This window comes from Octopus bimaculoides, chromosome 12 (assembly GCF_046866305.1).
Source record: "Octopus bimaculoides isolate indiv1 chromosome 12, ASM4686630v1, whole genome shotgun sequence".
NCBI lineage: Eukaryota > Metazoa > Mollusca > Cephalopoda > Octopoda > Octopodidae > Octopus > Octopus bimaculoides.
In genome coordinates this window covers 36,296,791-36,309,032 of record NC_142939.1, presented here as the reverse complement: position 1 = coordinate 36,309,032, position 12,242 = coordinate 36,296,791, and the positions used below count along the sequence as shown (strand labels likewise).

The 12,242-nt window shown below is 36.6% G+C and overlaps 1 protein-coding gene and 1 long non-coding RNA gene across 2 annotated transcripts in view; one reads left to right on the top strand and one right to left on the bottom strand.

The window, feature by feature from the left end:
• The window catches only part of LOC106875675 (uncharacterized), a 178,334-nt gene extending 172,815 nt beyond the window's left edge, over positions 1-5,519 (bottom strand). The window contains exon 1 of the mRNA XM_052972127.2: positions 4,046-5,519. The gene's annotated coding sequence lies outside the window, so the exon portion shown is untranslated. The remainder of the gene's footprint in view (positions 1-4,045) is intronic.
• Positions 5,057-8,764, top strand: LOC149133071 (uncharacterized). The gene is made up of 3 exons (XR_016243827.1): positions 5,057-5,229; positions 5,517-5,662; positions 6,941-8,764. It is a non-coding gene; the product is annotated as an uncharacterized LOC149133071 (long non-coding RNA).
• Positions 8,765-12,242: the final 3,478 nt, after the last annotated feature.

Below are 12,242 nucleotides of genomic sequence, written 5' to 3'. Positions count from 1 at the left end.
ACACACTGAAAGGCAGCTATGTATGTTCATCATTTACATATGAAGTGTTCAAGAAACAGTGTATGTGTTTTTCTGACTTGTGTGTGTATATACATACATACTGCCACCGAAGTCTGTTTCTTCATAACTTTCAGAAGCATAGATACTTTTAATGAAATTTTTTACAAATATGCTTCAGATGGTGTAGATTCTGATTAGATTGGAATTTGTACTGAAAAAGTTTTTCCAAGAGTAGGGAAAAGAGTTTTGGAAAATTCACTCAAGTTGACTGTTTTCTGATGACTTTCTGAAAAATGGATATTTTTTTATAAAATTTTTTATAAATACCTTTTAGATGGTGTATATTACGATTAGATTGGAATTTAGAAGGAGATGAAAATGGTAGGCTGGCACACATACATACTGGCACACATCACAAAATGAAACTTGAAATTTCAAAAAAGTGGTGTGTGTCAGTGTGCGAGCAGAATCAACCAACAAGCACTATAAACAACATTACAGATGCATTTGCTATACATTCTGTATCAGGCAAGTATTTCTAACCCCCAGACAAGTTTCAGGTCGACTGAAGTCTTTGTAAATGAAATTAGAATGACGGATACTGCACTTAAGGTTTCATATTGATTGCATCTGTTATGGACCTTGAATTTCGGCCACAGATACTGATCAACAAAAGTGAAAGAGATGTCCTAAACCCTTACATTAGTTTCCTTTCTTACCTTCATTTCAAAGATCCAAAACAATTCAGTATTCACCATTTGTTGCAGTGTGATTAGATGTGACTACTATTTCTTACAGGTCAAACAACTGCATGGCGATTTCCTTAGTTTTTGGTTTTTAACCCTAGGCCAGACAAGATTGTGCAAAGATATAAAAAGACATTTCAGCCATGACCATTCTGTCAGTTTAGGGGTATCAGGACTATATTTTTTGCTGAACTTTTTTCTTTTTTCTGTTTTTTGTCTATTAAGATAGGATGTGAGTGGAGGAAGATTAAGGCTAGTACAAAGAAGACATTATTACACTCTGTTTAGTCATAAGCAACACTGAGCTCACAAATCATTTGATGATATGTGCAATTTGTAAGGGATCTGGTTAGGGTTTATGATTAGGGTGTAGGATGAGTGTTATGAGTGACGGTTAGATTGATAAGGGTTGTGGTTGGGGCTTAAGGCTGTGATTAGGGCTAATCTTCAGTGTTAGCTGTTAAAGGATGGAATGGACACAGAAATGTTGTCACTAAACCTACTAGGAGAATGTTTGCACACCGCTTCTATCACAACCTAGCACCATAAAAAAAAGAAGAAATAAAAATAAAAGGAGAACTAAATATACAAAACCACAAAATGGTCACGGTTGGTATATCTTTAATTATCAGATGTCCAGGGACAACAACATCATGAAACACAATACAAAATCTCTTGTTTACATCACATTACAAACCATGTCATGTTAACATTACGTTACAAATATATGAGAGAGTGTATGCACGCAACAACTTATTAGCTTCCTCGCACATAATATATTACATACATTCATTTTATGAACACACACAAGCACACGCACATGACAAACACTTGCATTTAAACAGTTTGGGAGGGGCAGAATACATAATAATAATAAATTATCCTGGGGGAAAAAATCATTTACGGAATCAATTTCTGTTGTATGAAACAATTATATTAAAAATGAAGGAAAACAGTACCCAATTCCGTGTCCCACAAGGTAGGGATAGCTCTTATGAAACTCCGCCTATCTGTTTTCGTTTTTTATATACAAAGTTGTGACAGCATGTGTGTGTGTTTGCAAGAGTATGCATATACATGTGTACACACACACATATATACATGCATTCTTGCATAATTTGAATTTTATTCAGCCTACTATCCCTTTGTAACTCTAGAGTTGTTTTACCTCGTGGCATTGACAAGGTGCAAAAAATACGGAAATGCAAATCTGTCATTCTTCCCATTGCTTCCAGCACGATTTCATTTTGTCTACCTTTGAAGTATATTGTGTTTATAGAGACAATATGCCTCTGAGGGAGTCTTTTCCGAAAAGATCAATGGAGCCTCTGACTTTTAAACGATACATATTAGTTAAGTAAACAGACAGATAGATCTATCTTTAATATTTTACTTGTTTGAGTCTATGGACTGCAAGAAACGCCGGGGTACTGCTTTGAAAGGTTTTGATCGAACAAATTGACCCTTGTAAATATTTTTTTCAAAAGTCTGACACTTATACTATCGATCACGTTTCCAAGTAGCCAAGTTACAGGCACATAAAGAAATCAATACAAATTATCAGTGGTTGGGGACAAATTTACCACAAAGATTCACACACATGCATACATGTGTGTGTGTGTGCACGACGGACTTTCAGTTTCGATCTACCAAACCCACTCACAAATGCTTTGGTCTCCATGGGGCCATAGTAGAAGATGCTCGTCCAAAGTGCCAAGCAGTGGGACTAGGCCCGGAACCATGTGGATGGGAAGCAAACTTCTTGCCATAGCCAAGTGAATTTTAGAGAATTCTTGATTTTTAAGATTATCTACCACGTTTAGAAATAGTATCAATTGTCACCAAACGATTGCTCTATCTTCTCTTCAAGGGGAACATGCTTCAATAAATCGAGAATCTAATTTGTGTATTATTTAATATATCCCTATTCATCTTTGTTGTTCAAATACATGCCAATAGTCACTCTAAGTCATTTTAGTTCATTTTCTTTTCATTTCTACCAATTCCCTAGGCCATAAAAGTTTTACTCCTTTTTCTCAATGTCTAATTGATTCGTATGCAGGATAATTGCTGTGCTGATGACGCACATTGAGATAGAAACAAGTGCTATCCACAGCTATCCTCATCTCTTCACACAGTTAGACTGCTTTTCCCCAAAATGTCAATTTTGGAGAATTCTTGAGTTCCGAAATTATTTCTTTTCTTTTGGCGTTGGCATCAGTTACCAATAAGTAATTGGCCTCCTTCTCTGGAAGCGGTGGCATTTTCCTTTATTCAAGAATTTACGTTTCATGTTATTTAATTTAATCTCAATTGCCTTTGTTGTTCAAACACAACATTGGACACGGGGTATTATTTCTGTTTGCCCATTTTCTTTTTACGCCTGATACGCTCTTTCACCCTCTTTACATACATACATAACTAGACTCGCTCCTCTCTCAACCATTTTGTTTCCTTTCTGAAAAATTCCTATTTCAATAAAATATCACAGAAATATGTTTTCGATGGTGGCGTTTACAACTGTGTAGATAACATTAATTTACACACACACATTACTTTCTGAAAGATTTATACATTTGCAATACATTATAACATATATTAATACGTGCGTCTGTGAATGTATGTACTTTCACTCGGAAAACTTTTCTGTGGGACATGCAGTTAAATACATTTACATTTGAGTTCTTTCTTTTTCCATTTCTGTCTGTCCGCTTTTGCGAGAATAAATATCCGAAATCGTCCCTTTTCTGACCGTTTCCAGAAGCACGTGCCTCTACTATGAATGAGTGGGTGAATCTGGCATTTTGCAGCGAATATAACAGTCCATCAACTGTGATGATTCACTGTAATAAACCGCACATCATCACCAGTTGTTTACCTCCCACTGATACAGTGATGATAGCCGGTATTCTAAAGTTAGAGCAAGACAAACTTAGCTTGCACTTGATGTTCAAGCTGCAAAACGATAAGTTCTATCTCTGGTAAGTCTTTATTCAAAATTCGACAATATAATGTTATGCAAATATTTATCAATAAATTTAGTCTGAAAAAAAAAATACTATTAGATTCTTTAGATTTTGAACCCAAATGTTGAAGTTTGTCACCATCCGTCTACGATATCCAACATGTTAAAACACATTTCGGGATGAACCTCGGATAAGCTATCTTTTGGGAGGAGCCAACTGGTGAATCCTCTTAGCCACTAAAAAGTTCAGACTGATTAATAGACTGTGAAAACAGATAAACAGCTGAACTGATAAACAGAAATATAGATACAGATAGAATACCAAGATACTTACCTAGAATTGTTGCGATTTGAATCCTCGAGTAATACAGCTAAACAAATCCAAGGTAAAAAGAGATAAATAGTAAAGGTTCCGTTAATTGACCTGAAGTAAAAATATTTCCTTCCGCGAAAAACACGATAGATCCCTGTCTGAAGTTAAGCCAGACAGCACAACACCTCTCTTAGTTGGTTCTCTTAACGGAGCCAAAATCTTGGTGTTTACGTTGTCAAAACTTGTGTAGAAGTACTTAAAATATATGTGCGTGTAATGGGATCATGTGTGAATGTATGTATGCGTGTGTGTGAGTGAATGTACGTGTATAAAGTGTTGTAAAGTCAGAGTGAGATGCCATAATGACTGAGATGGTAGGATGTGGACTTCTACTTTCGACTGAGTGTTCATCAGTTCGTCTCTCCTCATTAATGCTCTATTATATGCCCTGGGCGAAGCCCCAGAACCTAGATGGTGTTTGCCCCTCACATATTTCAAACTAGAAGCAGAATAAATTAGAACACACACACACTTTCCTTCCTTCTCTCTCTCCCCACTCTCTCACTTCCTCTGTCTTCCACTCTCTCACTTTCTCTCTTTCTGACGTTTTCTCTCTTATTGCTTTCTGAATGTGTTGAAAGAGAGACTGACTCTTAAAAGCTAAAATGACTGGTTATTTGTTTTATTCGTATCACAACTCCACAAAGAAGAAATAATAAATTTATTACTGTATCAGTTTTAAATATTTTTCGTTTGTATGTTCACATTTCCATGCCAGTATGCGTATAAAGAAACAATGTATGTGTGCATGTTACTATATATAATTGTAGGAATGTAAAAGTTGTGTGAGTGACTTGTGTATTGTATAGAATACTTCCAGCTTAGAAGAATATGAATGGAGTCGAATATGTAACTTGATAAGCCTGGCTGTTATGTGTGTATGCGTCAGTAAGAATACATGTGTACACGTGAGTAAAAAAAGCAAAGTATCTGTATGCGTTTGTGCATGAGCGTGAGTATGTGTACACGTGTGCAAAGGCGGACAATAACGGAACGTAGGAAGCGTGCTACGATCGCTTTTCAAAGATTTCATCCAATACACATATTTAAGAAATGTACGTGCGTGTATACATGTACATCTATGTGTACATGTGCGCGCGCGTGTATGCTTTTAACCAATAACTCATTTCACTTCAAAGACACTGGTAAATATTTCAGTTGAGTAGCGTGACAATACGAAATAGTTATTAATATTCTGGTAAATTTGTTTATGTTTTATTGATAATGCTATATACTGTCATCGATGTTTGTTACTGTTAATAGTGATAAAAATGAGGGAGATGGATTTAAAACAGTGGACGGAAGAATCAATAGTTTACGCTAGCCAAAAGTTTTTTTTTTTTATACTTTCTTGGTATTTTCCTCATGTTCTGAGTTCAAATCCAGTTATAGCTTGATTAAATTACACACCTTTTTTCGTTGTTAATTGCAGTTTCTAATAACTCGCAGTTTCTAATAACTCATAAGAAATTTCAAAGCACCACCATCATCGCTGTTGTTGATGAAGATGCTGTTGCTTGCTCAGTAAAGAGAGATACAGAGTTAAATAGACTCGATGAAAGCTATAAAAACAGCGAGGTAAGAGAACGATAAGTATGGTATATTTGTCTTATTTACTTTTATTTTTTTCTTTTCCTTTACATATAAAATTTATCCACAAGTTAAATTTACGATTTTATGTCGTTGTTATTGTTGCTTAACCCCAAGTTAACCCTGCGAGCAGATCTTGAACAAAAGCATTCTAGCTGTGACCATTTAATCTTTTGTACAGAGAATCTCGGACCACCTTATCCGTCGCATCATTTTTTAAAGACGGTAGTGCGAGATTTGACTGCTATTTCAAGCAGATTAGAACGACCTCTGCTGTTGTTATTGTTGATGGAATTAGCGACAAAGCTAGCGAAGTACACTGTTTCTTGTCTCCGAATTAGGAGGGCAATTTTAATAACTTTGTATTATCAATCTATATAAAATATATGTGCTTATACATAGATGTCCGTCAGGCTACTTGTACTGCAGTCGGTCACCAGCATCCTGTGCACTAAATAACATGACCAGCCAGCTGTGTCTTATCAACCGGTCAAGACAGTAGCGAACGGAAACACAAAGGACCTGCAAAGTAGATAGATAGATAGTAGTAGAAGTAGTGGTAGTAGCAGCAGCAGCCACACTGATGATACGTGCGTACAGTGGTCGTGATGATTCTGATGATGGAAGTGATGCTTAGGAGGATTGATGGCGGCAGATTTGGATGTGGGTGGCGGGATAGTAACACTGAGGAAACTGGAGAAACTTTACCCATCCTTTCCTTCTCCGACCGAATAAACAATATCAGTGATTTTCCTTCCATTTAAACCTTCCTCCACCTGCTTTTTCTATTTTCACATACACAGAACTCTCTTTTCTCGCTCTCTCTTTTCCGTCCTTCTTTCTCTCCTTTTCTCTCACCCTGTCTCTCTTTCTCACACACAGAAGTCATTTGTTCACACTTCTCCTCACCCCTTTTCTCTTTGTTTACGAAGTTTTTTTTTTTCTCCTTTGTCAGTTTAACCATTCCAACATATGACGCTCTCTCTTTCCGTTACTCGACAGTTTATTAATTTGGTTTATCTTGCTATCTGTCTATCCCTCCGTCACACTCTTTCTAACTATCCATCCATCCAACACATTGCTTTCTTTATTCTTCCGTCACACTCTTCCTTGCAATCCATCTATCCATCTACATTAATCACATTCTCTATCTATCTAACCGTCTCACATAAATACTTTACTAACTTTGATTTTTCTAGTTTTTCTTGCCCTTCTCATCTCTTTTGCCACATCTTATTTTCGTTTCATTGAAATTTTATCTTACAGAAGACAAGACCCTGAGAAGATTTTGTTTTGCAGAATTTCTCCAACATTTAAATACGGAAATACAGATTTAACGGTGCTGATGCTGCTGCTAGAAATAGCAGTCAAATCGCTACAGTTTTAAAAGGAAGACATTGGTTAAGTTGGTCTTAAGCGTACATAAGACAGGCTAATTGCAACACCCTCCTCCATATCATAGCATAAATAAATACATAAAAACATAAACTTAAGAAAAAACATTCTAATTGTTTCGTCTGAAGGATGAGAGTGTGACCTTGAACTTTTCAGACCTGCAATATGGGAGTTAAAACGCTGCTAATTAATAGCCAAGATGGGAATTCCCGATGAAAGATGATCCGAGAAGGAAGGAATGAGCAAAGTGGTCAGTGTGGACCTGCGTGGGTGGACACTTGGAGTGATAAGATGAAAACATGAGTCAGGAATGCTTAAGTAGAGATGACACTAGACTAGCGAGGTCCCAGCAGCTGAGGCCATTGTAGTAGTGGTAGAAAATGCGGTGTAAAGCGACAGCAGAAGTTGGCGTGTGTCGGGGAGCAAACTTCTTAGTAAGTGTATGATGTGTCTAGTACTTTTGTGCGCGTAGTAGCAGTACTGAGTTGTGGGTTTTCCGTGAACGTTGGTCAGTGTAGCTAATCGTTGGAACTAGAAAGATTTTCTTGCTCTATAGAAAGAAGACAGTGTAAGGATTTGACCCTCAACCGCAAGATATTCAGTTAGAGACTACGAGTGAGCCACCACAGTTGCGCGTGATTGATCTGTAAATCAACCAATCAGCGTAGGGCTGTGGCGTGATATGACTCCCCGGGTGATCAAAAATTCTCTCCTCTTTTCACCCTTTAAAAACCGTTTGGCGGTTAAATCAGCCAGAACGGCCTCAAGCATTCGCGTAGATCACATTGGGCACTCACAGAAGGCAGAGCTTCAAGACCAGACCACTTCGGGCACTCGGACAGACCATCTCATGCAAGAAACGACTTCACACATTTACTCACAATGTGACCCATCTGGCCTTCTATAAGACACAGCGCGGCTCTCTCCTCTCGGTCGACGGTTATATTATCAGCATCTTTCTTTTGTAAACAGCCAACATAGTCAATAATGTCCAGCAATGAATATGCTCTAAGTTAAAAATTCGTGAATTGCTTCATTTATTTATCATACACGCACCAGCTGGACCATATGACGATGATCTTCAACAACGCACTACACATCCAACATGGCGACTCCACAAGAACGGTGACCAGGCAGCCTCACGACAACACCTTTTGTGGTGCAGTTTTTACTAAACTGAGGCTGTGAGATCGCCTGGAGAGACCATCAATAATCTAACATTAACAGTGACTTTGTGTGTACGAGTTCGAATTTTGAAGGAAACTGCGATATAGTTTCCTGAAGTGTTGAAAGAAACAAGATCGTCATAAAATCATTGGAAGATGTTACCGATTTTTCTCTATTCATGTAGTTAGATTTGATGGTTAAGTTGAGATTAAATGTGGATAATACACGGTAGGAAGGTTAGCAGGAGGAACGGGCTCTATCATCTGCATACATGTGCGTGATGTCGGAGTGAAGATAAATAGGTCGTTGCTGTATAGTGGAAAGAAGGTAAGTAGATAAAGCCGAATGATGGAGAAAACCAAATACGCAAAACATTCAAGACAACATTCTCTACGGATTGATAAATCAATGTAGATGTGGCAAGCTAAACCAAGGTCGCTGATATAGAAACATTTGTGTGCAGATGTACGTATATAATGTGTGTGTGTGTGGGGGGGGGGTTAAATTAAAGTTAAACTTTACAGAAAATAATTAACGGAAAAGGACAAGGAAGCATGGAACACCTCTCGTCAAACGCATAGGGGCCAGAATCATCACAATTTCGACTTGATACCATAAAACTACACCTCTGGATGCGACAGAGATAAAAAAAAAAAAAAAAAAAAAAACATCGCGAAAGTGGGTGATATTACAGAGAAAAGAGCTTGGAACACAGAGGACAACTACAAACAGGTGAGACAGAAAATCAAAAACAAAGACACAGGCAATACAGCTCAGCAGAAAAAGAAGAGTATTTTCTTTCAATTCGACACATATATAGATATATATAAAAAAAATGACAGCTCATCAAGTTTCATCCTAGGCTGTTCACGACTGTGAATGTAGAAGGAATCTAGCGGTGGTAAGAAGCTTGCTTCCCAACCACATGGTTCCGGGTCCAGCCCAACTGCGTGGAACCTTGGACAACTGCCTTTTACTACAGCCTCAAGCCGACCAAAACCTTATGAGAGGATTTGGTAGAGGGAAACTGGAAGAAGCTTGCCAACCGATGCTGGTATGTTTATATCCCTGTAACTTAGCGATTCGCAAAAGAGGCCAATATAGTAAGTACAAGTCTTACAAAGAATAAGTCCTGGGGTCGATTTCTTCGACTAAAACCCTCTATGGTGGTGTTCCAACATGGCCGCAGTCAAATGACCGAAACAAGTAAAAGAGTAAAAGAATATATATATACTAGAATGCAGACGCAGAGTGTTAAAATACTGAACATGGAAAAAGTGCAAGACAAGTAGTAACAAATATTTCTGCTGAAGTTAGAATTTGTTGAATAAATTTCTGAAATTGTTCATCAAATAATGTTTGCAATTTTGTTTTATAGGCTTTTGCTATTTGTTGCAATATTTTGTAATTTAAGCTAATATTTTTGATTTGTTGCTAGAATGAAAAATATGAAGATAAATATAATTAACTAGCAGAGATACCCGGCGTTGCCCGTGTTACATGCAACTGAAGGATGAAACTTTTCTCTTATATTTTCTGTAAGGAACTGGAATACATATGATTAGAATTTCATCAAAATTGCACATGAGAGTTCTTTCCCTCTTTACACACCCTAAAAAAATTCTAATCATGAGACATGTATCCCATACTATTGATCTTTATGCGCATTCCAAAATTTCAGTCCTTTTTAACCTGTAAAAAGGATTTTGCGGAGCACATGGAGCTCTAAAATGTGGTAATGAAGGCCCCTATTGGAGCTGGGTGTGTTAATGTCAACCAGAGAAGTTGAATTGTTGGGAATGTTTTTAACTTGGGTCTTATAGTATGCCTGTATATATGTGAGAGTATAGTTTCACTTTAATAGTTTCAGTATGAAATTGAAAGTATTAAAGTGAAAGTATTTGAAATTACAGTAGCGACATGTTATTGTTTCACTTTTGACACGTAATACTGAAATAGTGGAGGAGATATGATATTGTTATGGGCTCGAACTATGCAAGAAATTAAAAATTGTTTTAGTCTAAGACACTACATGGAGCCTAAGTAAGGTATGTGTTAATTTGGAATGAAATTGGTTGTGTAGTTCTCGAGTTTTAGGGATTCACACAGACACACATTCTTATCTTTATATATCTGATATTTATGGGAATATTCGAAAATTCTAGTGTTATGGACCCTGCGAAAAGGATTTTGCTCCTGAAAACTGGAGCTCATGGAGCTGAAAAATCTAGGAGTTAAGGTCCCAATTGGGGGTGGGGGTGTTAATGTCAACCAGAGAAGTTGAATTGTTGGGAATGTTTTTAACTTGGGTCTAATATGTATTATTTGAATTTCTTTGAAATAGGAAATATATGTATGTTCAATGGGTTTGTAAAAGAGAGCAAAGCTACAGGAAACCAAAAGACGAATGATCACGATAATCAGTCGGCTACCCTAGCGTAGTCGTTACTACTCCCCAATGTAGGACTCCTCACCATACAGGTGACAGGCACAGCTGTAAGATGCATTACGGATGTATAGCAATTGGCAGGGCATGACCCAATTGAAATAACAACGTTCGACGTTTGGAGTAAAGTGTTGCCTCTGGAGTTTTCAGATGACCACTATACCGATAGGTAACTGGGCAGAAAAAATTTACAATCAATAAATGTCTTAGAACAACCAGTCACTCATCTGGGAAGGCCTTGAAATCAATGTTACCAACTGGGGACTATGTGTGACTCAGTGATAATAAGAAGACTGAAAGGAGGTCTGCAACGAAATAATTTTACTCAACACTTTGCAAGTGAATCAGTGGAGGCAAAGATGCGTCTCGTTTACTTGACAATTTATGCACCACATTGCAGAAATCACAATGAAAGTATATCTGAAAGGGTAGTCTTACACTGTTGTACCGTTGAATTACAAATAATGCTCATCTGTTATGTTCGGGTGACCCTATGGGTTCCAATAGTACAACTGTATTCGTCTTTGCTTAGGAAAAAATGACTAACGTGTGGGTGTGAAGTCCCCACGAAGGGGTCTTTGTAACTTCTAAGAAGAAATTTTAGAAATATTACTTTATTTGTGTGTAATATGTATGGTTAAAATTTCACCAACATCAAAAATATATGAATTTTCATGGGGGTTATGGCCGTTATGCATAGAATATAATTTCTAAATTTAATAAAGATCCATTCAGTACTTTTGACGTAGTTTTGGATAAAAAAAACAAATGACTAATGTGTGTGTTTGTGTGCATGTGTAAGTGTGTGTGTGTGGGTGTATATATGTATAGATATCTGTATGCATGCATATTTGTGTATATATGTGTACATATTACATGTACATCTATATATATACATCTACACATATGTATACATGTATGCATATAGATCTATATCAATATATATATCTATACATATACGTGTACATATGCATCTATATGTATACATCTCTCTCTCTCTCTCTATATATATATATATATATATATATATATATATATATATATATATACATCTATATATATACATTATATGGATACATTTGTGCAGATATATATATGCATGTATATATGTGAGATGTATATATGTATGTATTCTTGTATATATATGAGAGTATAGTTTCACTGTAGTAGATTCAGTATGAAAATGAAACCATTAAATTGAAAGTATCTGTCATTACAGTATCGAAATGTGATTGTTTCAGTTTTGATACTGAAATAGTAGAATAGTTTCATATTTAAAGTGAAAGTATTTGACATGAGTGTTTTTGTTTCACTTTTGACACGTAATACTTAAATAGTGGAGGAGATATTATGTTGCTGTGGGCTCGAACTATGCAAGAAGTTAAAAAAATTTTTGACTAAAACACAACTAAGTAAGGCATGTATAAAATTCGAATGAAATTGGTTGTGTAGTTCTCGAGTTTTAGGGATTCACACAGACACACACACACACACACACACACACACACACACACACACACACACACATGCATTCTCAATTTTATATATATATAGAAGATT